We start from the raw sequence: 22,971 nt of genomic DNA, 5'->3' as shown, positions 1-22,971 counted from the left end.
ACCGAGTGCTGACATAAGGCAAGACGCTCCTCTGGGCGCGTCTTGCTGGGGCCTCTCTCCTGGAGGCGCTCAGTCAGACCCAGTGCTTACATGTGGCAAGACGCTCCTCGGGGCGCGTCTTGCTGGGGCTTCTCTCCTGGAGGCGTTCAGTCAGACCGAGTGCTGACATGTGGCAAGACACTCCTCGGGACGCGTCTTGCTTGGGCTTCTCTCCTGGAGGCCCTCAGTCAGACTCATTGTTGACATGTGGCAAGACACTCCTCGGGACGCGTCTTGCTTGGGCCTCTCTCCTGGAGGCGCTCAGTCAGACCGAGTGCTGACATAAGGCAAGACGCTCCTCTGGGCGCGTCTTGCTGGGGCCTCTCTCCTGGAGTCGCTCAGTCAGACCCAGTGGTGACATGTGGAAAGACGCTCCTCGGGGCGCATCTTGCTTGGGCCTCTCTCCTTGAGGCGCTCAGTCAGAACCAGTGGTGACATGTGACAAGACGCTCCTCGGGGCGCGTCTTGCTTGGGCTTCTCTCATGGAGGCCCTCAGTCAGACCCATTGTTGATATGTGGCAAGACGCTCCTCGGGGCGCGTCTTTCTTGGGCCTCTCTCCTGGAGGCGCTCAGTCAGACCGAGTGCTGACATGTGGCAAGACGCTCCTCGGGGCGCGTCTTGCTTGGGCTTCTCTCATGGAGGCCCTCAGTCAGACCCATTGTTGATATGTGGCAAGACGCTCCTCGGGGCGAGTCTTGCTTGGGCCTCTCTCCTGGAGGTGCTCAGTCAGACCCAGTGTTGACATGGTGCAAGACGCTCCTCGGGGCGCGTCTTGCTTGGGCTTCTCTCTTGGAGGCCCTCAGTCAGACCGAGTGCTGACATAAGGCAAGACGCTCCTCGGGGCGCATCTTGCTTGGGCCTCTCTCCTGGAGGCCCTCTGTCAGCCCCAGTGTTGACATGTGTCAAGACGCTCCTCGGGGTACGTCTTGCTTGGGCCTCTCTCCTGGAGGCGCTCAGTCAGACCCAGTGCTTACATGTGGCAAGACGCTCCTCGGGGCGCGTCTTGCTTGGGCCTCTCTCCTGGAGGCGCTCAGTCAGACCCAGTGGTGACATGTGGCAAGACGCTCCTCGGGGCGCGTCTTGCTTGGGCCTCTCTCCTGGAGACGCTCAGTCAGACCCAGTGTTGACACGTGGCAAGACGCTCCTCGGGGCGCGTCTTGCTTGGGCCTCTCTCCTGGAGGAGCTCAGTCAGACCCAGTGGTGACATGTGGCAAGACGCTCCTCGGGGCGCGTCTTGCTTGGGCTTCTCTCATGGAGGCCCTCAGTCAGACACATTGTTGATATGTGGCAAGACGCTCCTCGGGGCGCGTCTTGCTTGGGCCTCTCTCCTGGAGGCGCTCAGTCAGACCGAGTGCTGACATGTGGCAAGACGCTCCTCGGGGCGCGTCTTGCTTGGGCTTCTCTCCTGGAGGCCCTCAGTCAGACCCATTGTTTATATGTGGCAAGACGCTCCTTTGGGCGCATCTTGCTTGGGCTTCTCTCCTGGAGGCCCTCAGTCAGACCCATTGTTGACATGTGGCAAGACGCTCCTCGGGGCGCGTCTTGCTTGGGCCTCTCTCCTGGAGGCGCTCAGTCAGACCCAGTGCTTACATGTGGCAAGACGCTCCTCGGGGCGCGTCTTGCTGGGGCTTCTCTCCTGGAGGCGTTCAGTCAGACCGAGTGCTGACATGTGGCAAGACGCTCCTCGGGACGCGTCTTGCTTGGGCTTCTCTCCTGGAGGCCCTCAGTCAGACCCATTGTTGACATGTGGCAAGACGCTCCTCGGGGCGCGTCTTGCTTGGGCCTCTATCCTGGAGGCGCTCAGTCAGACCCAGTGGTGACATGTGGCAAGACGCTCCTCGGGCCACATCTTGCTTGGGCCTCTCTCCTGGAGGCGCTCAGTCAGACCCATTGTTGACATGTGGCAAGACGCTCCTCGGGACGCGTCTTGCTTGGGCTTCTCTCCTGGAGGCCCTCAGTCAGACCCATTGTTGACATGTGGCAAGACGCTCCTCGGGGCGCCTCTTGCTTGGGCCTCTCTCCTGGAGGCGCTCAGTCAGACCGAGTGCTGACATAAGGCAAGACGCTCCTCGGGGCGCGTCTTGCTGCGGCCTCTCTCCAGGAGGTGCTCAGTCAGACCCAGTGCTTACATGTGGCAAGACGCTCCTCGGGGCGCGTCTTGCTTGGGCCTCTCTCCTGGAGACGCTCAGTCAGACCCAGTGTTGACACGTGACAAGACGCTCCTCGGGGCGCGTCTTGTTTGGGCTTCTCTCATGGAGGCCCTCAGTCAGACCCATTGTTGATATGTGGCAAGACGCTCCTCGGGGCGCGTCTTGCTTGGGCCTCTCTCCTGGAGGCGCTCAGTCAGACCGAGTGCTGACATGTGGCAAGACGCTCCTCGGGGCGCGTCTTGCTTGGGCTTCTCTCCTGGAGGCCCTCAGTCAGACCCATTGTTTACATGTGGCAAGACGCTCCTCGGGGCGCATCTTGCTTGGGCCTCTCTCCTGGAGGCCCTCTGTCAGCCCCAGTGTTGACATGTGTCAAGACGCTCCTCGGGGTGCGTCTTGCTTGGGCCTCTCTCCTGGAGGCGCTCAGTCAGACCGAGTGCTGACATGTGGCAAGACGCTCCTCGGGGCGCGTCTTGCTTGGGCCTCTCTCCTGGAGGCGCTCAGTCACACCGAGTGCTGACATAAGGCAAGACGCTCCTCGGGGCGCGTCTTGCTGGGGCCTCTCTCCAGGAGGTGCTCAGTCAGACCCAGTGCTTACATGTGGCAAGACGCTCCTCGGGGCGCGTCTTGCTTGGGCCTCTCTCCTGGAGACGCTCAGTCAGACCCAGTGTTGACACGTGACAAGACGCTCCTCGGGGCGCGTCTTGTTTGGGCTTCTCTCATGGAGGCCCTCAGTCAGACCCATTGTTGATATGTGGCAAGACGCTCCTCGGGGCGCGTCTTGCTTGGGCCTCTCTCCTGGAGGCGCTCAGTCAGACCGAGTGCTGACATGTGGCAAGACGCTCCTCGGGGCGCGTCTTGCTTGGGCTTCTCTCCTGGAGGCCCTCAGTCAGACCCATTGTTTACATGTGGCAAGACGCTCCTCGGGGCGCATCTTGCTTGGGCCTCTCTCCTGGAGGCCCTCTGTCAGCCCCAGTGTTGACATGTGTCAAGACGCTCCTCGGGGTGCGTCTTGCTTGGGCCTCTCTCCTGGAGGCGCTCAGTCAGACCGAGTGCTGACATGTGGCAAGACGCTCCTCGGGGCGCGTCTTGCTTGGGCTTCTCTCCTGGAGGCCCTCAGTCAGACCCATTGTTGACATGTGGCAAGACACTCCTCGGGACGCGTCTTGCTTGGGCTTCTCTCCTGGAGGCCCTCAGTCAGACTCATTGTTGACATGTGGCAAGACACTCCTCGGGACGCGTCTTGCTTGGGCCTCTCTCCTGGAGGCGCTCAGTCAGACCGAGTGCTGACATAAGGCAAGACGCTCCTCGGGGCGCGTCTTGCTGGGGCCTCTCTCCTGGAGGCGCTCAGTCAGACCCAGTGCTTACATGTGGCAAGACGCTCCTCGGGGCGCGACTTGCTGGGGCTTCTCTCCTGGAGGCGTTCAGTCAGACCGAGTGCTGACATGTGGCAAACACTCCTCGGGACGCGTCTTGCTTGGGCTTCTCTCCTGGAGGCCCTCAGTCAGACTCATTGTTGACATGTGGCAAGATGCTCCTCGGGGCGCGTCTTGCTTGGGCCTCTCTCCTAGAGGCGCTCAGTCAGACCCAGTGGTGACATGTGGCAAGACGCTCCTCGGGGCGCGTCTTGCTTGGGCCTCTCACCTGGAGACGCTCAGTCAGTCCCAGTGTTGACACGTGACAAGACGCTCCTCGGGGCGCGTCTTGCTTGGGCTTCTCTCATGGAGGCCCTCAGTCAGACCCATTGTTGATATGTGGCAAGACGCTCCTCGGGGCGCGTCTTGCTTGGGCCTCTCTCCTGGAGGCGCTCAGTCAGACCGAGTGCTGACATGTGGCAAGACGCTCCTCGGGGCGCGTCTTGCTTGGGCTTCTCTCATGGAGGCCCTCAGTCAGACCCATTGTTGATATGTGGCAAGACGCTCCTCGGGGCGCGTCTTGCTTGGGCCTCTCTCCTGGAGGCGCTCAGTCAGACCGAGTGCTGACATGTGGCAAGACGCTCCTCGGGGCGCGTCTTGCTTGGGCTTCTCTCATGGAGGCCCTCAGTCAGACCCATTGTTGATATGTGGCAAGACGCTCCTCGGGGCGAGTCTTGCTTGGGCCTCTCTCCTGGAGGTGCTCAGTCAGACCCAGTGTTGACATGGTGCAAGACGCTCCTCGGGGCGCGTCTTGCTTGGGCTTCTCTCTTGGAGGCCCTCAGTCAGACCCATTGTTGACATGTGGCAAGACGCTCCTCGGGGCGCATCTTGCTTGGGCCTCTCTCCTGGAGGCCCTCTGTCAGCCCCAGTGTTGACATGTGTCAAGACGCTCCTCGGGGTGCGTCTTGCTTGGGCCTCTCTCCTGGAGTCGCTCAGTCAGACCCAGTGTTGACACGTGGCAAGACGCTCCTCGGGGCGCGTCTTGCTTGGGCTTCTCTCATGGAGGCCCTCAGTCAGACCCATTGTTGACACGTGGCAAGACGCTCCTCGGGGCGCGTCTTGCTTGGGCCTCTCTCCTGGAGGCGCTCAGTCAGACCCAGTGGTGACATGTTGGCAAGACGCTCCTCGGGGCGCGTCTTGCTTGGGCCTCTCTCCTGGAGGCGTTCAGTCAGACCCAGTGGTGACATGTGACAAGACGCTCCTCGGGGCGCGTCTTGCTTGGGCTTCTCTCATGGAGGCCCTCAGTCAGATCCTTTGTTGATATGTGGCAAGACGCTCCTCGGGGCGCGTCTTGCTTGGGCCTCTCTCCTGGAGGAGCTCAGTCAGACAGAGTGCTGACATGTGGCAAGACGCTCCTCGGGGCGCGTCTTGCTGGGGCTTCTCTCCTGGAGGCGTTCAGTCAGACCGAGTGCTGACATGTGGCAAGGCGCTCCTCGGGGCGCGTCTTGCTTGGGCTTTTCTCCTGGAGGCCCTCAGTCAGACTCATTGTTGACATGTGGCAAGATGCTCCTCGGGGCGCGTCTTGCTTGGGGCCTCTCTCCTGGAGGCGCACAGTCAGACAGAGTGCTGACATGTGGCCAGACGCTCCTCGGGGCGCGTCTTGCTGGGGCCTCTCTCCTGGAGGCGCTCAGTCAGACCGAGTGCTGATATGTGGCAAGACGCTCCTCGGGGCGCGTCTTGCTTGGGCTTCTCTCCTGGAGGCCCTCAGTCAGACCCATTGTTTACATGTGGCAAGACGCTCCTCGGGGCGCAGCTTGCTTGGGCCTCTCTCCTGGAGGCCCTCTGTCAGCCCCAGTGTTGACATGAGTCAAGACGCTCCTCGGGGCGAGTCTTGCTTGGGCCTCTCTCCTGGAGGTGCTCAGTCAGACCCAGTGTTGACATGGTGCAAGACGCTCCTCGGGGCGCGTCTTGCTTGGGCTTCTCTCTTGGAGGCCCTCAGTCAGACCCATTGTTGACATGTGGCAAGACGCTCCTCGGGGCGCGTCTTGCTTGGGCCTCTCTCCTGGAGACGCTCAGTCAGACCCAGTGTTGACACGTGACAAGACGCTCCTCGGGGCGCGTCTTGTTTGGGCTTCTCTCATGGAGGCCCTCAGTCAGACCCATTGTTGATATGTGGCAAGACGCTCCTCGGGGCGCGTCTTGCTTGCGCCTCTCTCCTGGAGGCGCTCAGTCAGACCGAGTGCTGACATGTGGCAAGACGCTCCTCGGGGCGCGTCTTGCTTGGGCTTCTCTCCTGGAGGCCCTCAGTCAGACCCATTGTTTACATGTGGCAAGACGCTCCTCGGGGCGCATCTTGCTTGGGCCTCTCTCCTGGAGGCCCTCTGTCAGCCCCAGTGTTGACATGTGTCAAGACGCTCCTCGGGGTGCGTCTTGCTTGGGCCTCTCTCCTGGAGGCGCTCAGTCAGACCGAGTGCTGACATGTGGCAAGACGCTCCTCGGGGCGCGTCTTGCTTGGGCCTCTCTCCTGGAGGCGCTCAGTCAGACCGAGTGCTGACATAAGGCAAGACGCTCCTCGGGGCGCGTCTTGCTGGGGCCTCTCTCCAGGAGGTGCTCAGTCAGACCCAGTGCTTACATGTGGCAAGACGCTCCTCGGGGCGCGTCTTGCTTGGGCCTCTCTCCTGGAGACGCTCAGTCAGACCCAGTGTTGACACGTGACAAGACGCTCCTCGGGGCGCGTCTTGTTTGGGCTTCTCTCATGGAGGCCCTCAGTCAGACCCATTGTTGATATGTGGCAAGACGCTCCTCGGGGCGCGTCTTGCTTGGGCCTCTCTCCTGGAGGCGCTCAGTCAGACCGAGTGCTGACATGTGGCAAGACGCTCCTCGGGGCGCGTCTTGCTTGGGCTTCTCTCCTGGAGGCCCTCAGTCAGACCCATTGTTTACATGTGGCAAGACGCTCCTCGGGGCGCATCTTGCTTGGGCCTCTCTCCTGGAGGCCCTCTGTCAGCCCCAGTGTTGACATGTGTCAAGACGCTCCTCGGGGTGCGTCTTGCTTGGGCCTCTCTCCTGGAGGCGCTCAGTCAGACCGAGTGCTGACATGTGGCAAGACGCTCCTCGGGGCGCGTCTTGCTTGGGCTTCTCTCCTGGAGGCCCTCAGTCAGACCCATTGTTGACATGTGGCAAGACACTCCTCGGGACGCGTCTTGCTTGGGCTTCTCTCCTGGAGGCCCTTAGTCAGACTCATTGTTGACATGTGGCAAGACACTCCTCGGGACGCGTCTTGCTTGGGCCTCTCTCCTGGAGGCGCTCAGTCAGACCGAGTGCTGACATAAGGCAAGACGCTCCTCGGGGCGCGTCTTGCTGGGGCCTCTCTCCTGGAGGCGCTCAGTCAGACCCAGTGCTTACATGTGGCAAGACGCTCCTCGGGGCGCGTCTTGCTGGGGCTTCTCTCCTGGAGGCGTTCAGTCAGACCGAGTGCTGACATGTGGCAAACACTCCTCGGGACGCGTCTTGCTTGGGCTTCTCTCCTGGAGGCCCTCAGTCAGACTCATTGTTGACATGTGGCAAGATGCTCCTCGGGGCGCGTCTTGCTTGGGCCTCTCTCCTAGAGGCGCTCAGTCAGACCCAGTGGTGACATGTGGCAAGACGCTCCTCGGGGCGCGTCTTGCTTGGGCCTCTCACCTGGAGACGCTCAGTCAGTCCCAGTGTTGACACGTGACAAGACGCTCCTCGGGGCGCGTCTTGCTTGGGCTTCTCTCATGGAGGCCCTCAGTCAGACCCATTGTTGATATGTGGCAAGACGCTCCTCGGGGCGCGTCTTGCTTGGGCCTCTCTCCTGGAGGCGCTCAGTCAGACCGAGTGCTGACATGTGGCAAGACGCTCCTCGGGGCGCGTCTTGCTTGGGCTTCTCTCATGGAAGCCCTCAGTCAGACCCATTGTTGATATGTGGCAAGACGCTCCTCGGGGCGCGTCTTGCTTGGGCCTCTCTCCTGGAGGCGCTCAGTCAGACCGAGTGCTGACATGTGGCAAGACGCTCCTCGGGGCGCGTCTTGCTTGGGCTTCTCTCATGGAGGCCCTCAGTCAGACCCATTGTTGATATGTGGCAAGACGCTCCTCGGGGCGAGTCTTGCTTGGGCCTCTCTCCTGGAGGTGCTCAGTCAGACCCAGTGTTGACATGGTGCAAGACGCTCCTCGGGGCGCGTCTTGCTTGGGCTTCTCTCTTGGAGGCCCTCAGTCAGACCCATTGTTGACATGTGGCAAGACGCTCCTCGGGGCGCATCTTGCTTGGGCCTCTCTCCTGGAGGCCCTCTGTCAGCCCCAGTGTTGACATGTGTCAAGACGCTCCTCGGGGTGCGTCTTGCTTGGGCCTCTCTCCTGGAGTCGCTCAGTCAGACCCAGTGTTGACACGTGGCAAGACGCTCCTCGGGGCGCGTCTTGCTTGGGCTTCTCTCATGGAGGCCCTCAGTCAGACCCATTGTTGACACGTGGCAAGACGCTCCTCGGGGCGCGTCTTGCTTGGGCCTCTCTCCTGGAGGCGCTCAGTCAGACCCAGTGGTGACATGTTGGCAAGACGCTCCTCGGGGCGCGTCTTGCTTGGGCCTCTCTCCTGGAGGCGTTCAGTCAGACCCAGTGGTGACATGTGACAAGACGCTCCTCGGGGCGCGTCTTGCTTGGGCTTCTCTCATGGAGGCCCTCAGTCAGATCCTTTGTTGATATGTGGCAAGACGCTCCTCGGGGCGCGTCTTGCTTGGGCCTCTCTCCTGGAGGAGCTCAGTCAGACCGAGTGCTGACATGTGGCAAGACGCTCCTCGGGGCGCGTCTTGCTGGGGCTTCTCTCCTGGAGGCGTTCAGTCAGACCGAGTGCTGACATGTGGCAAGACGCTCCTCGGGGCGCGTCTTGCTTGGGCTTTTCTCCTGGAGGCCCTCAGTCAGACTCATTGTTGACATGTGGCAAGATGCTCCTCGGGGCGCGTCTTGCTTGGGGCCTCTCTCCTGGAGGCGCACAGTCAGACAGAGTGCTGACATGTGGCCAGACGCTCCTCGGGGCGCGTCTTGCTGGGGCCTCTCTCCTGGAGGCGCTCAGTCAGACCGAGTGCTGACATGTGGCAAGACGCTCCTCGGGGCGCGTCTTGCTTGGGCTTCTCTCCTGGAGGCCCTCAGTCAGACCCATTGTTTACATGTGGCAAGACGCTCCTCGGGGCGCAGCTTGCTTGGGCCTCTCTCCTGGAGGCCCTCTGTCAGCCCCAGTGTTGACATGAGTCAAGACGCTCCTCGGGGCGAGTCTTGCTTGGGCCTCTCTCCTGGAGTCGCTCAGTCAGACCCAGTGTTGACATGGTGCAAGACGCTCCTCGGGGCGCGTCTTGCTTGGGCTTCTCTCTTGGAGGCCCTCAGTCAGACCCATTGTTGACATGCGGCAAGACGCTCCTCGGGGCGCGTCTTGCTTGGGCTTCTCTCTTGGAGGCCCTCAGTCAGACCCAGTGGTGACATGTTGGCAAGACGCTCCTCGGGGCGCGTCTTGCTGGGGCCTCTCTCCTGGAGGCGCTCAGTCAGACCCAGTGCTTACATGTGGCAAGACGCTCCTCGGGGTGTGTCTTGCTGGGGCTTCTCTCCTGGAGGCGTTCAGTCAGACCGAGTGCTGATATGTGGCAAGGAGCTCCTCGGGGCGCGTCTTGCTTGGGGCCTCTCTCCTGGAGGCGCAGAGTCAGACAGAGTGCTGACATGTGGCCAGACGCTCCTCGGGGCGCGTCTTGCTGGGGCTTCTCTCCTGGAGGCGCTCAGTCAGACCCAGTGTTGACATGTGACAAGACGCTCCTCGGGGCGCGTCTTGCTGGGGCTTCTCTCCTGGAGGCGTTCAGTCAGACCGAGTGCTGACATGTGGCAAGACGCTCCTCGGGGCGCGTCTTGCTTGGGCTTCTCTCCTGGAGGCCCTCAGTCAGACTCATTGTTGACATGTGGCAAGACGCTCCTCGGGGCGCGTCTTGCTTGGGCCTCTCTCCTGGAGGCGCACAGACAGACAGAGTGCTGACATGTGGCAAGACGCTCCTCGGGGCGCGTCTTGCTTGGGCTTCTCTCCTGGAGGCCCTAAGTTCAGACCCATTGTTGACATGTGGCAAGACACTCCTCGGGGCGCGTCTTGCTTGGGCCTCTCTCCTGGAGGCGCTCAGTCAGACCGAGTGCTGACATGCAGCAAGACGCTCCTCAGGGCGCGTCTTGCTTGGGCTTCTCTCCTGGAGGCCCTCAGTCAGACCCATTGTTGACATGTGGCAAGACGCTCCTCGGGGCGCATCTTGCTTGGGCCTCTCTCTTGGAGGCGCTCAGTCAGACCGAGTGCTGACATGTGGCAAGACACTCCTCGGGGCGCGTCTTGCTTGGGCCTCTCTCCTGGAGGCGCTCAGTCAGACCGAGTGCTGACATGTGGCAAGACGCTCCTTGGGGTGCGTCTTGCTTGGGCCTCTCTCCTGGAGGCGCTCAGTCAGACCGAGTGCTGACATAAGGCAAGATGCTCCTCGGGGCGCGTCTTGCTGTGGCCTCTCTCCTGGAGGCACTCAATCAGACCCAGTGGTGCCACGTGGCAAGACGCTCCTCGGGGCGCGTCTTGCTTTGGCCTCTCTCCTGGAGGCGCTCAGTCAGACCCAGTGGTGACATGTGGCAACACGCTCCTCGGGGCGCGTATTGCTTGGGCATCTCTCCTGGAGGCCCTCTGTCAGACCCATTGTTGACATGTGGCAAGACGCTCCTCGGGGCGCGTCTTGCTTGGGCCTCTCTCCTGGAGGCCCTCAATCAGACCCAGTGTTGACACGTGGTAAGACGCTCCTCGGGGCGCGTCTTGCTTGGGCCTCTCTCCTGGAGGCGCTCAGTCAGACTGAGTAGTGACATGTGGCATGACGCTCCTCGGGGCGCGTCTTGCTTGGGCCTCTCTCCTGGAGGCGCTCAGTCAGACCCAGTGGTGACATGTGGCAAGACACTCCTCGGGGAGCATCTTGCTTGGGCCTCTCTCCTGGAGGCCCTCTGTCAGCCCCATTGTTGATATGTGGCAAGACGCTCCTCGGGGCGCGTCTTGCTGGGGCTTCTCTCCTAGAGGCGTTCAGTCAGACCGAGTGCCGACATCTGGCAAGACGCTTCTCGGGACGCGTCTTGCTTGGGCTTCTCTCCTCGAGGCCCTCAGTCAGACTCATTGTTGACATGTGGCAAGACGCTCCTCGGGGCGCGTTTTGCTTGGGCCTCTCTCCTGGAGGCGCTCAGTCAGACCCAGTGGTGACATGTGGCAAGACGCTCCTCGGGGCGCGTCTTGCTTGGGCCTCTCTCCTGGAGGCGCTCAGTCAGACCCAGTGGTGACATGTGGCAACACGCTCCTCGGGGCGCGTATTGCTTGGGCATCTCTCCTGGAGGCCCTCTGTCAGACCCATTGTTGACATGTGGCAAGACGCTCCTCGGGGCGCGTCTTGCTTGGGCCTCTCTCCTGGAGGCCCTCAATCAGACCCAGTGTTGACACGTGGTAAGACGCTCCTCGGGGCGCGTCTTGCTTGGGCCTCTTTCCTGGAGGCGCTCAGTCAGACTGAGTAGTGACATGTGGCATGACGCTCCTCGGGGCGCGTCTTGCTTGGGCCTCTCTCCTGGAGGCGCTCAGTCAGACCAAGTGGTGACATGTGGCAAGACACTCCTCAGGGAGCGTCTTGCTTGGGCCTTTCTCCTGGAGGCCCTCTGTCAGCCCCATTGTTGATATGTGGCAAGACGCTCCTCGGGGCGCGTCTTGCTGGGGCTTCTCTCCTAGAGGCGTTCAGTCAGACCGAGTGCCGACATGTGGCAAGACGCTTCTCGGGACGCGTCTTGCTTGGGCTTCTCTCCTCGAGGCCCTCAGTCAGACTCATTGTTGACATGTGGCAAGACGCTCCTCGGGGCGCATTTTGCTGGGGCCTCTCTCCTGGAGGCGCTCAGTCAGACCCAGTGGTGACATGTGGCAAGACGCTCCTCGGGGCGCATCTTTTTTGGGCCTCTCTCCTGGAGGCGCTCAGTCAGACCCAGTGGTGACATGTGACAAGACGCTCCTCGGGGCGCGTCTTGCTTGGGCTTCTCTCATGGAGGCCCTCAGTCAGACCCATTGTTGATATGTGGCAAGACGCTCCTCGGGGCGCATCTTTCTTGGGCCTCTCTCCTGGAGGCGCTCAGTCAGACCGAGTGCTGACATGGGGCAAGACGCTCCTCGGGGCCCGTCTTGCTTGGGCTTCTCTCATGGAGGCCCTCAGTCAGACCCATTGTTGATATGTGGCAAGACGCTCCTCGGGGCGAGTCTTGCTCTGGCCTCTCTCCTGGAGGTGCTCAGTCAGACCCAGTGTTGACATGGTGCAAGACGCTCCTCGGGGCGCGTCTTGCTTGGGCTTCTCTCTTGGAGGCCCTCAGTCAGACCCATTGTTGACATGTGGCAAGACGCTCCCCGGGGCGCGTCTTGCTTGGGCTTCTCTCCTGGAGGCCCTCAGTCAGACCCATTGTTGACATGTGGCAAGACGCTCCTCGGGGCGCGTCTTGCTTGGGCCTCTCTCCTGGAGGCGCTCAGTCAGACAGAGTGCTGACATAAGGCAAGACGCTCCTCAGGGCGCGTCTTGCTGGGGCCTCTCTCCTGGAGGCGCTCAGTCAGACCCAGTGCTTACATGTTGCAAGACGCTCCTCGGGGCGCGTCTTGCTTGGGCCTCTCTCCTGGAGACGCTCAGTCAGAACCAGTGTTGACACGTGACAAGACGCTCCTCGGGGCGCGTCTTGCTTGGGCTTCTCTCCTGGAGACGCTCAGTCAGAACCAGTGTTGACACGTGACAAGACGCTCCTCGGGGCGTGTCTTGCTTGGGCCTCTCTCCTGGAGGCGCTCAGTCAGACCCAGTGGTGACACGTGGCAAGACGCTCCTCGGGGCGCGTCTTGCTTGGGCCTCTCTCCTGGAGACGCTCAGTCAGAACCAGTGTTGACACGTGACAAGACGCTCCTCGGGGCGTGTCTTGCTTGGGCTTCTCTCATGGAGGCCCTCAGTCAGACCCATTGTTGATATGTGGCAAGACGCTCCTCGGGGCGCGTCTTGCTTGGGCCTCTCTCCTGGAGGCGCTCAGTCAGACCGAGTGCTGACATGTGGCAAGACGCTCCTCGGGGCGCGTCTTGCTTGGGCTTCTCTCATGGATGCCCTCAGTCAGACCAATTGTTTACATGTGGCAAGACGCTCCTTTGGGCGCATCTTGCTTGGGCTTCTCTCCTGGAGGCCCTCAGTCAGACCCATTGTTGACATGTGGCAAGACGCTCCTCGGGGTGCGTCTTGCTTGGGCCTCTCTCCTGGAGGCGCTCAGTCAGACCCAGTGCTTACATGTGGCAAGACGCTCCTCGGGGCGCGTCTTGCTGGGTTTTCTCTTCTGGAGGCGTTCAGTCAGACCGAGTGCTGACATGTGGCAAGACGCTCCTCGGGACGCGTCTTGCTTGGGCTTCTCTCCTGGAGGCCCTCAGTCAGACTCATTGTTGACATGTGGCAAGACGCTCCTCTTGGCGCGTCTTGCTTGGGCCTCTCTCCTGGAGGCGCTCAGTCAGACCCAGTGGTGACATGTGGCAAGACGCTCCTCGGGGCGCGTCTTGCTTGGGCCTCTCTCCTGGAGGCGCTCAGTCAGACCCATTGTTGACATGTGGCAAGACGCTCCTCGGGGCGCATCTTGCTTGGGCTTCTCTCCTGGAGGCCCTCAGTCAGACCCATTGTTGACATGTGGCAAGACGCTCCTCGGGGCGCGTCTTGCTTGGGCCTCTCTCCTGGAGGTGCTCAGTCAGACCGAGTGCTGACATAAGGCAAGACGCTCCTCAGGGCGTGTCTTGCTGGGGCCTCTTTCCTGGAGGCGCTCAGTCAGACCCAGTGCTTACATGTGGCAAGACGCTCCTCGGGGCGCGTCTTGCTTGGGCCTCTCTCCTGGAGGCGCTCAGTCAGACCCAGTGGTGAAATGTGGCAAGACGCTCTTCGGGGCGCGTCTTGCTTGGGCCTCTCTCCTGGAGATGCTCAGTCAGACCCAGTGTTGACACGTGACAAGGCGCTCCTCGGGGCGCGTCTTGCTTGGGCTTCTCTCATGGAGGCCCTCAGTCAGACCCATTGTTGTTATGTGGCAAGACGCTCCTCGGGGCGCGTCTTGCTGGGACCTCTCTCCTGGAGGCGCTCAGTCAGACCCAGTGCTTACATGTGGCAAGACGCTCCTCAGGGTGTGTCTTGCTGGGGCTTCTCTCCTGGAGGCGTTCAGTCAGACCGAGTGCTGACATGTGTCAAGGAGCTCCTCGGGGCGCGTCTTGCTTGGGGCCTCTCTCCTGGAGGCGCACAGTCAGACAGAGTGCTAACATGTGGCCAGACGCTCCTCGGGGCGCGTCTTGCTGGGGCTTCTCTCCTGGAGGCGCTCAGTCAGACCCAGTGTTGACATGTGACAAGACGCTCCTCGGGGCGCGTCTTGCTGGGGCTTCTCTCCTGGAGGCGTTCAGTCAGACCGAGTGCTGACATGTGGCAAGACGCTCCTCGGGGCGCGTCTTGCTTGGGCTTCTCTCCTGGAGGCCCTCAGTCAGACTCATTGTTGACATGTGGCAAGACGCTCCTCGGGGCGCGTCTTGCTTGGGCCTCTCTCCTGGAGGCGCACAGACAGACAGAGTGCTGACATGTGGCAAGACGCTCCTCGGGGCGCGTCTTGCTTGGGCTTCTCTCCTGGAGGCCCTAAGTTCAGACCCATTGTTGACATGTGGCAAGACGCTCCTCGGGGCGCGTCTTGCTTGGGCCTCTCTCCTGGAGGCGCTCAGTCAGACCGAGTGCTGACATGCAGCAAGATGCTCCTCAGGGCGCGTCTTGCTTGGGCTTCTCTCCTGGAGGCCCTCAGTCAGACCCATTGTTGACATGGGGCAAGACGCTCCTCGGGGCGCATCTTGCTTGGGCCTCTCTCTTGGAGGCGCTCAGTCAGACCGAGTGCTGACATGTGGCAAGACACTCCTCGGGGCGCGTCTTGCTTGGGCCTCTCTCCTGGAGGCGCTCAGTCAGACCGAGTGCTGACATGTGGCAAGACGCTCCTTGGGGTGCGTCTTGCTTGGGCCTCTCTCCTGGAGGCGCTCAGTCAGACCGAGTGCTGACATAAGGCAAGATGCTCCTCGGGGCGCGTCTTGCTGTGGCCTCTCTCCTGGAGGCGCTCAATCAGACCCAGTGGTGACACGTGGCAAGACGCTCCTCGGGGCGCGTCTTGCTTGGGCCTCTCTCCTGGAGGCGCTCAGTCAGACCCAGTGGTGACATGTGGCAACACGCTCCTCGGGGCGCGTATTGCTTGGGCATCTCTCCTGGAGGCCCTCTGTCAGACCCATTGTTGACATGTGGCAAGACGCTCCTCGGGGCGCGCCTTGCTTGGGCCTCTCTCCTGGAGGCCCTCAATCAGACCCAGTGTTGACACGTGGTAAGACGCTCCTCGGGGCGCGTCTTGCTTGGGCCTCTCTCCTGGAGGCGCTCAGTCAGACTGAGTAGTGACATGTGGCATGACGCTCCTCGGGGCGCGTCTTGCTTGGGCCTCTCTCCTGGAGGCGCTCAGTCAGACCCAGTGGTGACATGTGGCAAGACACTCCTCGGGGAGCGTCTTGCTTGGGCTTCTCTCCTGGAGGCCCTCTGTCAGCCCCATTGTTGATATGTGGCAAGACGCTCCTCGGGGCGCGTCTTGCTGGGGCTTCTCTCCTAGAAGCGTTCAGTCAGACCGAGTGCCGACATGTGGCAAGACGCTTCTCGGGACGCGTCTTGCTTGGGCTTCTCTCCTCGAGGCCCTCAGTCAGACTCATAGTTGACATGTGGTAAGACGCTCCTCGGGGCGCGTTTTGCTTGGGCCTCTCTCCTGGAGGCGCTCAGTCAGACCCAGTGGTGACATGTGGCAAGACGCTCCTCGGGGCGCATCTTGCTTGGGCCTCTCTCCTGGAGGCGCTCAGTCAGACCCAGTGGTGACATGTGGCAACACGCTCCTCGGGGCGCGTATTGCTTGGGCATCTCTCCTGGAGGCGCTCAGTCAGACCCAGTGGTGAAATGTGGCAAGACGCTCTTCGGGGCGCGTCTTGCTTGGGCCTCTCTCCTGGAGATGCTCAGTCAGACCCAGTGTTGACACGTGACAAGGCGCTCCTCGGGGCGCGTCTTGCTTGGGCTTCTCTCATGGAGGCCCTCAGTCAGACCCATTGTTGTTATGTGGCAAGACGCTCCTCGGGGCGCGTCTTGCTGGGACCTCTCTCCTGGAGGCGCTCAGTCAGACCCAGTGCTTACATGTGGCAAGACGCTCCTCGGGGTGTGTCTTGCTGGGGCTTCTCTCCTGGAGGCGCTCATTCACACCCAGTGTTGACATGTGACAAGACGCTCCACGGGGCGCGTCTTGCTGGGGCTTCTCTCCTGGAGGCGCTCAGTCAGACAGAGTGCTGACATAAGGCAAGACGCTCCTCGGGGCGCGTCTTGCTGGGGCCTCTCTCCTGGAGGCGCTCAGTCAGACCCAGTGCTTACATGTGGCAAGACGCTCCTCGGGGCGCGTCTTGCTTGGGCCTCTCTCCTGGAGACGCTCAGTCAGAACCAGTGTTGACACGTGACAAGACGCTCCTCGGGGCGCGTCTTGCTTGGGCTTCTCTCCTGGAGACGCTCAGTCAGAACCAGTGTTGACACGTGACAAGACGCTCCACGGGGCGTGTCTTGCTTGGGCCTCTCTCCTGGAGGTGCTCAGTCAGACCCAGTGGTGACATGTGGCAAGACGCTCCTCGGGGCGCGTCTTGCTTGGGCCTCTCTCCTGGAGACGCTCAGTCAGAACCAGTGTTGACACGTGACAATACGCTCCTCGGGGCGTGTCTTGCTTGGGCTTCTCTCATGGAGGCCCTCAGTCAGACCCATTGTTGATATGTGGCAAGACGCTCCTCGGGGCGCGTCTTGCTTGGGCCTCTCTCCTGGAGGCGCTCAGTCAGACCGAGTGCTGACATGTGGCAAGACGCTCCTCGGGGCGCGTCTTGCTTGGGCTTCTCTCATGGAGGCCCTCAGTCAGACCCATTGTTGATATGTGGCAAGACGCTCCTCGGGGCACGTCTTGCTTGGGCCTCTCTCCTGGAGGCGCTCAGTCAGACCGAGTGCTGACATGTGGCAAGACGCTCCTCGGGGCGCGTCTTGCTTGGGCTTCTCTCCTGGAGGCCCTCAGTCAGACCCATTGTTTACATGTGGCAAGACGCTCCTTTGGGCGCATCTTGCTTGGGCTTCTCTCCTGGAGGCCCTCAGTCAGACCCATTGTTGACATGTGGCAAGACGCTCCTCGGGGCGCGTCTTGCTTGGGCCTCTCTCCTGGAAGCGCTCAGTCAGACCGAGTGCTGACATGTGGCAAGACCCTCCTCGGGACGCGTCTTGCTTGGGCTTCTCTCCTGGAGGCCCTCAGTCAGACTCATTGTTGACATGTGGCAAGACGCTCCTCGGGGCGCGTCTTGCTTGGGCCTCTGTCCTGGAGGCGCTCAGTCAGACCCAGTGGTGACATGTGACAAGACGCTCCTCGGGGCGCGTCTTGCTTGGGCTTCTCTCATGGAGGCCCTCAGTCAGATCCATTGTTGATATGTGGCAAGACGCTCCTCGGGGCGCGTCTTGCTTGGGCCTCTCTCCTGGAGGCGCTCAGTCAGACCGAGTGCTGACATGTGGCAAGACGCTCCTCGGGGCGCGTCTTGCTTGGGGCCTCTCTCCTGGAGGCGCTCAGTCAGACCCAGTGGTGACATGTGACAAGACGCTCCTCGGGGCGCGTCTTGCTTGGGCTTCTCTCATGGAGGCCCTCAGTCAGATCCATTGTTGATATGTGGCAAGATGCTCCTCGGGGCGCGTCTTGCTTGGGGCCTCTCTCCTTGAGGCGCACAGTCAGACAGAGTGCTGACATGTGGCAAGACGCTCCTCGGGGCGCGTCTTGCTGGGGCTTCTCTCCTGGAGGCGCTCAGTCAGACCCAGTGCTTACATGTGGCAAGACGCTCCTCGGGGCGCGTCTTGCTTGGGCCTCTCTCCTGGAGGCGCTCAGTCAGACCCAGTGATGACATGTGGCAAGACGCTCCTCGGGGCGCGTCTTGCTTGGGCCTCTCTCCTGGAGGCGCTCAGTCAGACCCAGTGGTGACATGTGGCAAGACGCTCCTCGGGGCGCGTCTTGCTTGGGCCTCTCTCCTGGAGGCGCTCAATCAGACCGAGTGCTGACATGTGGCAAGACGCTCCTCGGGGCGCGTCTTGCTTGGGCCTCTCTCCTGGAGGCGCTCAGTCAGACCCAGTGGTGACATGTGGCAAGACGCTCCTCGGGGCGCGTCTTGCTTGGGCCTCTCTCCTGGAGGCGCTCAGTCAGACCCAGTGGTGACATGTGGCAAGACGCTCCTCGGGGCGCGTCTTGCTTGGGCTTCTCTCATGGAGGCCCTCAGTCAGACCCATTGTTGATATGTGGCAAGACGCTCCTCGGGGCGCGTCTTGCTTGGGCCTCTCTCCTGGAGGCGCTCAGTCAGACCGAGTGCTGACATGTGGAAAGACGCTGCTCGGGGCGCGTCTTGCTTGGGCTTCTCTCCTGGAGGCCCTGAGTCAGACCCATTGTTTACATGTGGCAAGACGCTCCTTTGGGCGCATCTTGCTTGGGCTTCTCTCCTGGAGGCCCTCTGTCAGACCCATTCTTGACATGTGGCAAGACTCTCCTCGGGGCGCGTCTTGCTTGGGCCTCTCTCCTGAAGGCGCTCAGTCAGACCCAGTGCTTACATGTGGCAAGACGCTCCTCGGGGCGCGTCTTGCTTGGGCCTCTCTCCTGGAGGCGCTCAGTCAGACCCAGTGGTGACATGTGGCAAGACACTCCTCGGGGCGCGTCTTGCTGGGGCCTCTCTCCTGGAGGCGCTCAGTCAGACCGAGTGCTGACATGTGGCAAGACGCTCCTCGGGGCGCGTCTTGCTTGGGCTTCTCTCCTGGAGGCCCTCAGTCAGACCCATTGTTTACATGTGGCAAGACGCTCCTTGGGGCGCATCTTGCTTGGGCCTCTCTCCTGGAGGCCCTCTGTCAGCCCCAGTGTTGACATGTGTCATGACGCTCCTCGGGGTGCGTCTTGCTTGGGCCTCTCTCCTGGAGGCGCTCAGTCAGACCGAGTGCTGACATGTGGCAAGACGCTCCTCGGGGCGCGTCTTGCTTGGGCTTCTCTCCTGGAGGCCCTCAGTCAGACCCATTGTTGACATGTGGCAAGACGCTCCTCGGGGCGCGTCTTGCTTGTGCTTCTCTCCTGGAGGCCCTCAGTCAGACCCATTGTTTACATGTGGCAAGACGCTCCTCGGGGCGCATCTTGCTTGGGCCTCTCTCCTGGAGGCCCTCAGTCAGACCCAGAGCTTACATGTGGCAAGACGCTCCTCGGGGCGCGTCTTGCTGGGGCTTCTCTCCTGGAGACGTTCAGTCAGACTGAGTGCTGACACGTGGCAAGACGCTCCTCGGGGCGCGTCTTGCTTGGGCCTCTCTCCTGGAGACGCTCAGTCAGACCCAGTGTTGACACGTGACAAGACGCTCCTCGGGGAGCGTCTTGCTGGGGCCTCTCTCCTGGAGGCGCTCAGTCAGACCCAGTGGTGACATGTGGCAAGACGCTCCTCGGGGCGCGTCTTGCTTGGGCCTCTCTCCTGGAGACGCTCAGTCAGACCCAGTGTTGACACGTGACAAGACGCTCCTCGGGGCGCGTCTTGCTTGGGCTTCTCTCATGGAGGCCCTCAGTCAGACCCATTGTTTATATGTGGCAAGACGCTCCTCGGGGCGCGTCTTGCTTGGGCTTCTCTCCTCGAGGCGCTCAGTCAGACCGAGTGCTGACATGTGGCAAGACGCTCCTCGGGGCGCGTCTTGCTTGGGCTTCTCTCCTGGAGGCCCTCAGTCAGACCCATTGTTTACATGTGGCAAGACGCTCCTCGGGGCGCGTCTTGCTTGGGCTTCTCTCATGGATGCCCTCAGTCAGACCCATTGTTTACATGTGGCAAGACGCTCCTTTGGGCGCATCTTGCTTGGGCTTCTCTCCTGGAGGCCCTCAGTCAGACCCATTGTTGACATGTGGCAAGACGCTCCTCGGGGCGCGTCTTTCTTGGGCCTCTCTCCTGGAGGCGCTCAGTCAGACCCAGTGCTTACATGTGGCAAGACGCTCCTCGGGGCGCGTCTTGCTGGGTTTTCTCTTCTGGAGGCGTTCAGTCAGACCGAGTGCTGACATGTGGCAAGACGCTCCTCGGGACGCGTCTTGCTTGGGCTTCTCTCCTGGAGGCCCTCAGTCAGACTCATTGTTGACATGTGGCAAGACGCTCCTCGGGGCGTGTCTTGCTTGGGCCTCTCTCCTGGAGGCGCTCAGTCAGACCCAGTGGTGACATGTGGCAAGACGCTCCTCGGGGCGCGTCTTGCTTGGGCCTCTCTCCTGGAGGCGCTCAGTCAGACCCATTGTTGACATGTGGCAAGACGCTCCTCCGGGCGCATCTTGCTTGGGCTTCTCTCCTGGAGGCCCTCAGTCAGACCCATTGTTGACATGTGGCAAGACGCTCCTCGGGGCGCGTCTTGCTTGGGCCTCTCTCCTGGAGGCGCTCAGTCAGACCGAGTGCTGACATAAGGCAAGACGCTCCTCAGGGCGTGTCTTGCTGGGGCCTCTTTCTTGGAGGCGCTCAGTCAGACCCAGTGCTTACATGTGGCAAGAAGCTCCTCGGGGCGCGTCTTGCTTGGGCCTCTCTCCTGGAGGCGCTCAGTCAGACCCAGTGGTGAAATGTGGCAAGACGCTCTTCGGGGCGCGTTTTGCTTGGGCCTCTCTCCTGGAGATGCTCAGTCAGACCCAGTGTTGACACGTGACAAGGCGCTCCTCGGGGCGCGTCTTGCTTGGGCTTCTCTCATGGAGGCCCTCAGTCAGACCCATTGTTGTTATGTGGCAAGACGCTCCTCGGGGCACGTCTTGCTTGGGCCTCTCTCCTGGAGGCGCTCGGTCAGACCCAGTGGTGACATGTGGCAAGACGCTCCTCGGGGCGCGTCTTGCTTGGGCTTCTCTCATGGAGGCCCTCAGTCAGACCCATTGTTGATATGTGGCAAGACGCTCCTCGGGGCACGTCTTGCTTGGGCCTCTCTCCTGGAGGCGCTCAGTCAGACCGAGTGCTGACATGTGGCAAGACGCTCCTCGGGGCGCGTCTTGCTTGGGCTTCTCTCCTGGAGGCCCTCAGTCAGACCCATTGTTTACATGTGGCAAGACGCTCCTTTGGGCGCATCTTGCTTGGGCTTCTCTCCTGGAGGCCCTCAGTCAGACCCATTGTTGACATGTGGCAAGACGCTCCTCGGGGCGCGTCTTGCTTGGGCCTCTCTCCTGGAGGCGCTCAGTCAGACCGAGTGCTGACATGTGGCAAGACCCTCCTCGGGACGCGTCTTGCTTGGGCTTCTCTCCTGGAGGCCCTCAGTCAGACTCATTGTTGACATGTGGCAAGACGCTCCTCGGGGCGCGTCTTGCTTGGGCCTCTGTCCTGGAGGCGCTCAGTCAGACCCAGTGGTGACATGTGACAAGACGCTCCTCGGGGCGCGTCTTGCTTGGGCTTCTCTCATGGAGGCCCTCAGTCAGATCCATTGTTGATATGTGGCAAGACGCTCCTCGGGGCGCGTCTTGCTTGGGCCTCTCTCCTGGAGGCGCTCAGTCAGACCGAGTGCTGACATGTGGCAAGACGCTCCTCGGGGCGCGTCTTGCTTGGGGCCTCTCTCCTGGAGGCGCTCAGTCAGACCCAGTGGTGACATGTGACAAGACGCTCCTCGGGGCGCGTCTTGCTTGGGCTTCTCTCATGGAGGCCCTCAGTCAGATCCATTGTTGATATGTGGCAAGATGCTCCTCGGGGCGCGTCTTGCTTGGGGCCTCTCTCCTTGAGGCGCACAGTCAGACAGAGTGCTGACATGTGGCAAGACGCTCCTCGGGGCGCGTCTTGCTGGGGCTTCTCTCCTGGAGGCGCTCAGTCAGACCCAGTGCTTACATGTGGCAAGACGCTCCTCGGGGCGCGTCTTGCTTGGGCCTCTCTCCTGGAGGCGCTCAGTCAGACCCAGTGATGACATGTGGCAAGACGCTCCTCGGGGCGCGTCTTGCTTGGGCCTCTCTCCTGGAGGCGCTCAGTCAGACCCAGTGGTGACATGTGGCAAGACGCTCCTCGGGGCGCGTCTTGCTTGGGCCTCTCTCCTGGAGGCGCTCAATCAGACCGAGTGCTGACATGTGGCAAGACGCTCCTCGGGGCGCGTCTTGCTTGGGCCTCTCTCCTGGAGGCGCTCAGTCAGACCCAGTGGTGACATGTGGCAAGACGCTCCTCGGGGCGCGTCTTGCTTGGGCCTCTCTCCTGGAGGCGCTCAGTCAGACCCAGTGGTGACATGTGGCAAGACCCTCCTCGGGGCGCGTCTTGCTTGGGCTTCTCTCATGGAGGCCCTCAGTCAGACCCATTGTTGATATGTGGCAAGACGCTCCTCGGGGCGCGTCTTGCTTGGGCCTCTCTCCTGGAGGCGCTCAGTCAGACCGAGTGCTGACATGTGGAAAGACGCTGCTCGGGGCGCGTCTTGCTTGGGCTTCTCTCCTGGAGGCCCTGAGTCAGACCCATTGTTTACATGTGGCAAGACGCTCCTTTGGGCGCATCTTGCTTGGGTTTCTCTCCTGGAGGCCCTCTGTCAGACCCATTCTTGACATGTGGCAAGACTCTCCTCGGGGCGCGTCTTGCTTGGGCCTCTCTCCTGAAGGCGCTCAGTCAGACCCAGTGCTTACATGTGGCAAGACGCTCCTCGGGGCGCGTCTTGCTTGGGCCTCTCTCCTGGAGGCGCTCAGTCAGACCCAGTGGTGACATGTGGCAAGACACTCCTCGGGGCGCGTCTTGCTGGGGCCTCTCTCCTGGAGGCGCTCAGTCAGACCGAGTGCTGACATGTGGCAAGACGCTCCTCGGGGCGCGTCTTGCTTGGGCTTCTCTCCTGGAGGCCCTCAGTCAGACCCATTGTTTACATGTGGCAAGACGCTCCTTGGGGCGCATCTTGCTTGGGCCTCTCTCCTGGAGGCCCTCTGTCAGCCCCAGTGTTGACATGTGTCATGACGCTCCTCGGGGTGCGTCTTGCTTGGGCCTCTCTCCTGGAGGCGCTCAGTCAGACCGAGTGCTGACATGTGGCAAGACGCTCCTCGGGGCGCGTCTTGCTTGGGCTTCTCTCCTGGAGGCCCTCAGTCAGACCCATTGTTGACATGTGGCAAGACGCTCCTCGGGGCGCGTCTTGCTTGTGCTTCTCTCCTGGAGGCCCTCAGTCAGACCCATTGTTTACATGTGGCAAGACGCTCCTCGGGGCGCATCTTGCTTGGGCCTCTCTCCTGGAGGCCCTCAGTCAGACCCAGAGCTTACATGTGGCAAGACGCTCCTCGGGGCGCGTCTTGCTGGGGCTTCTCTCCTGGAGACGTTCAGTCAGACTGAGTGCTGACA

Source organism: Nothobranchius furzeri, chromosome 15 (genome assembly GCF_043380555.1).
Source record: "Nothobranchius furzeri strain GRZ-AD chromosome 15, NfurGRZ-RIMD1, whole genome shotgun sequence".
NCBI classification, from domain to species: Eukaryota; Metazoa; Chordata; class Actinopteri; order Cyprinodontiformes; family Nothobranchiidae; genus Nothobranchius; species Nothobranchius furzeri.
Note: the sequence above shows the minus strand (reverse complement) of the source record.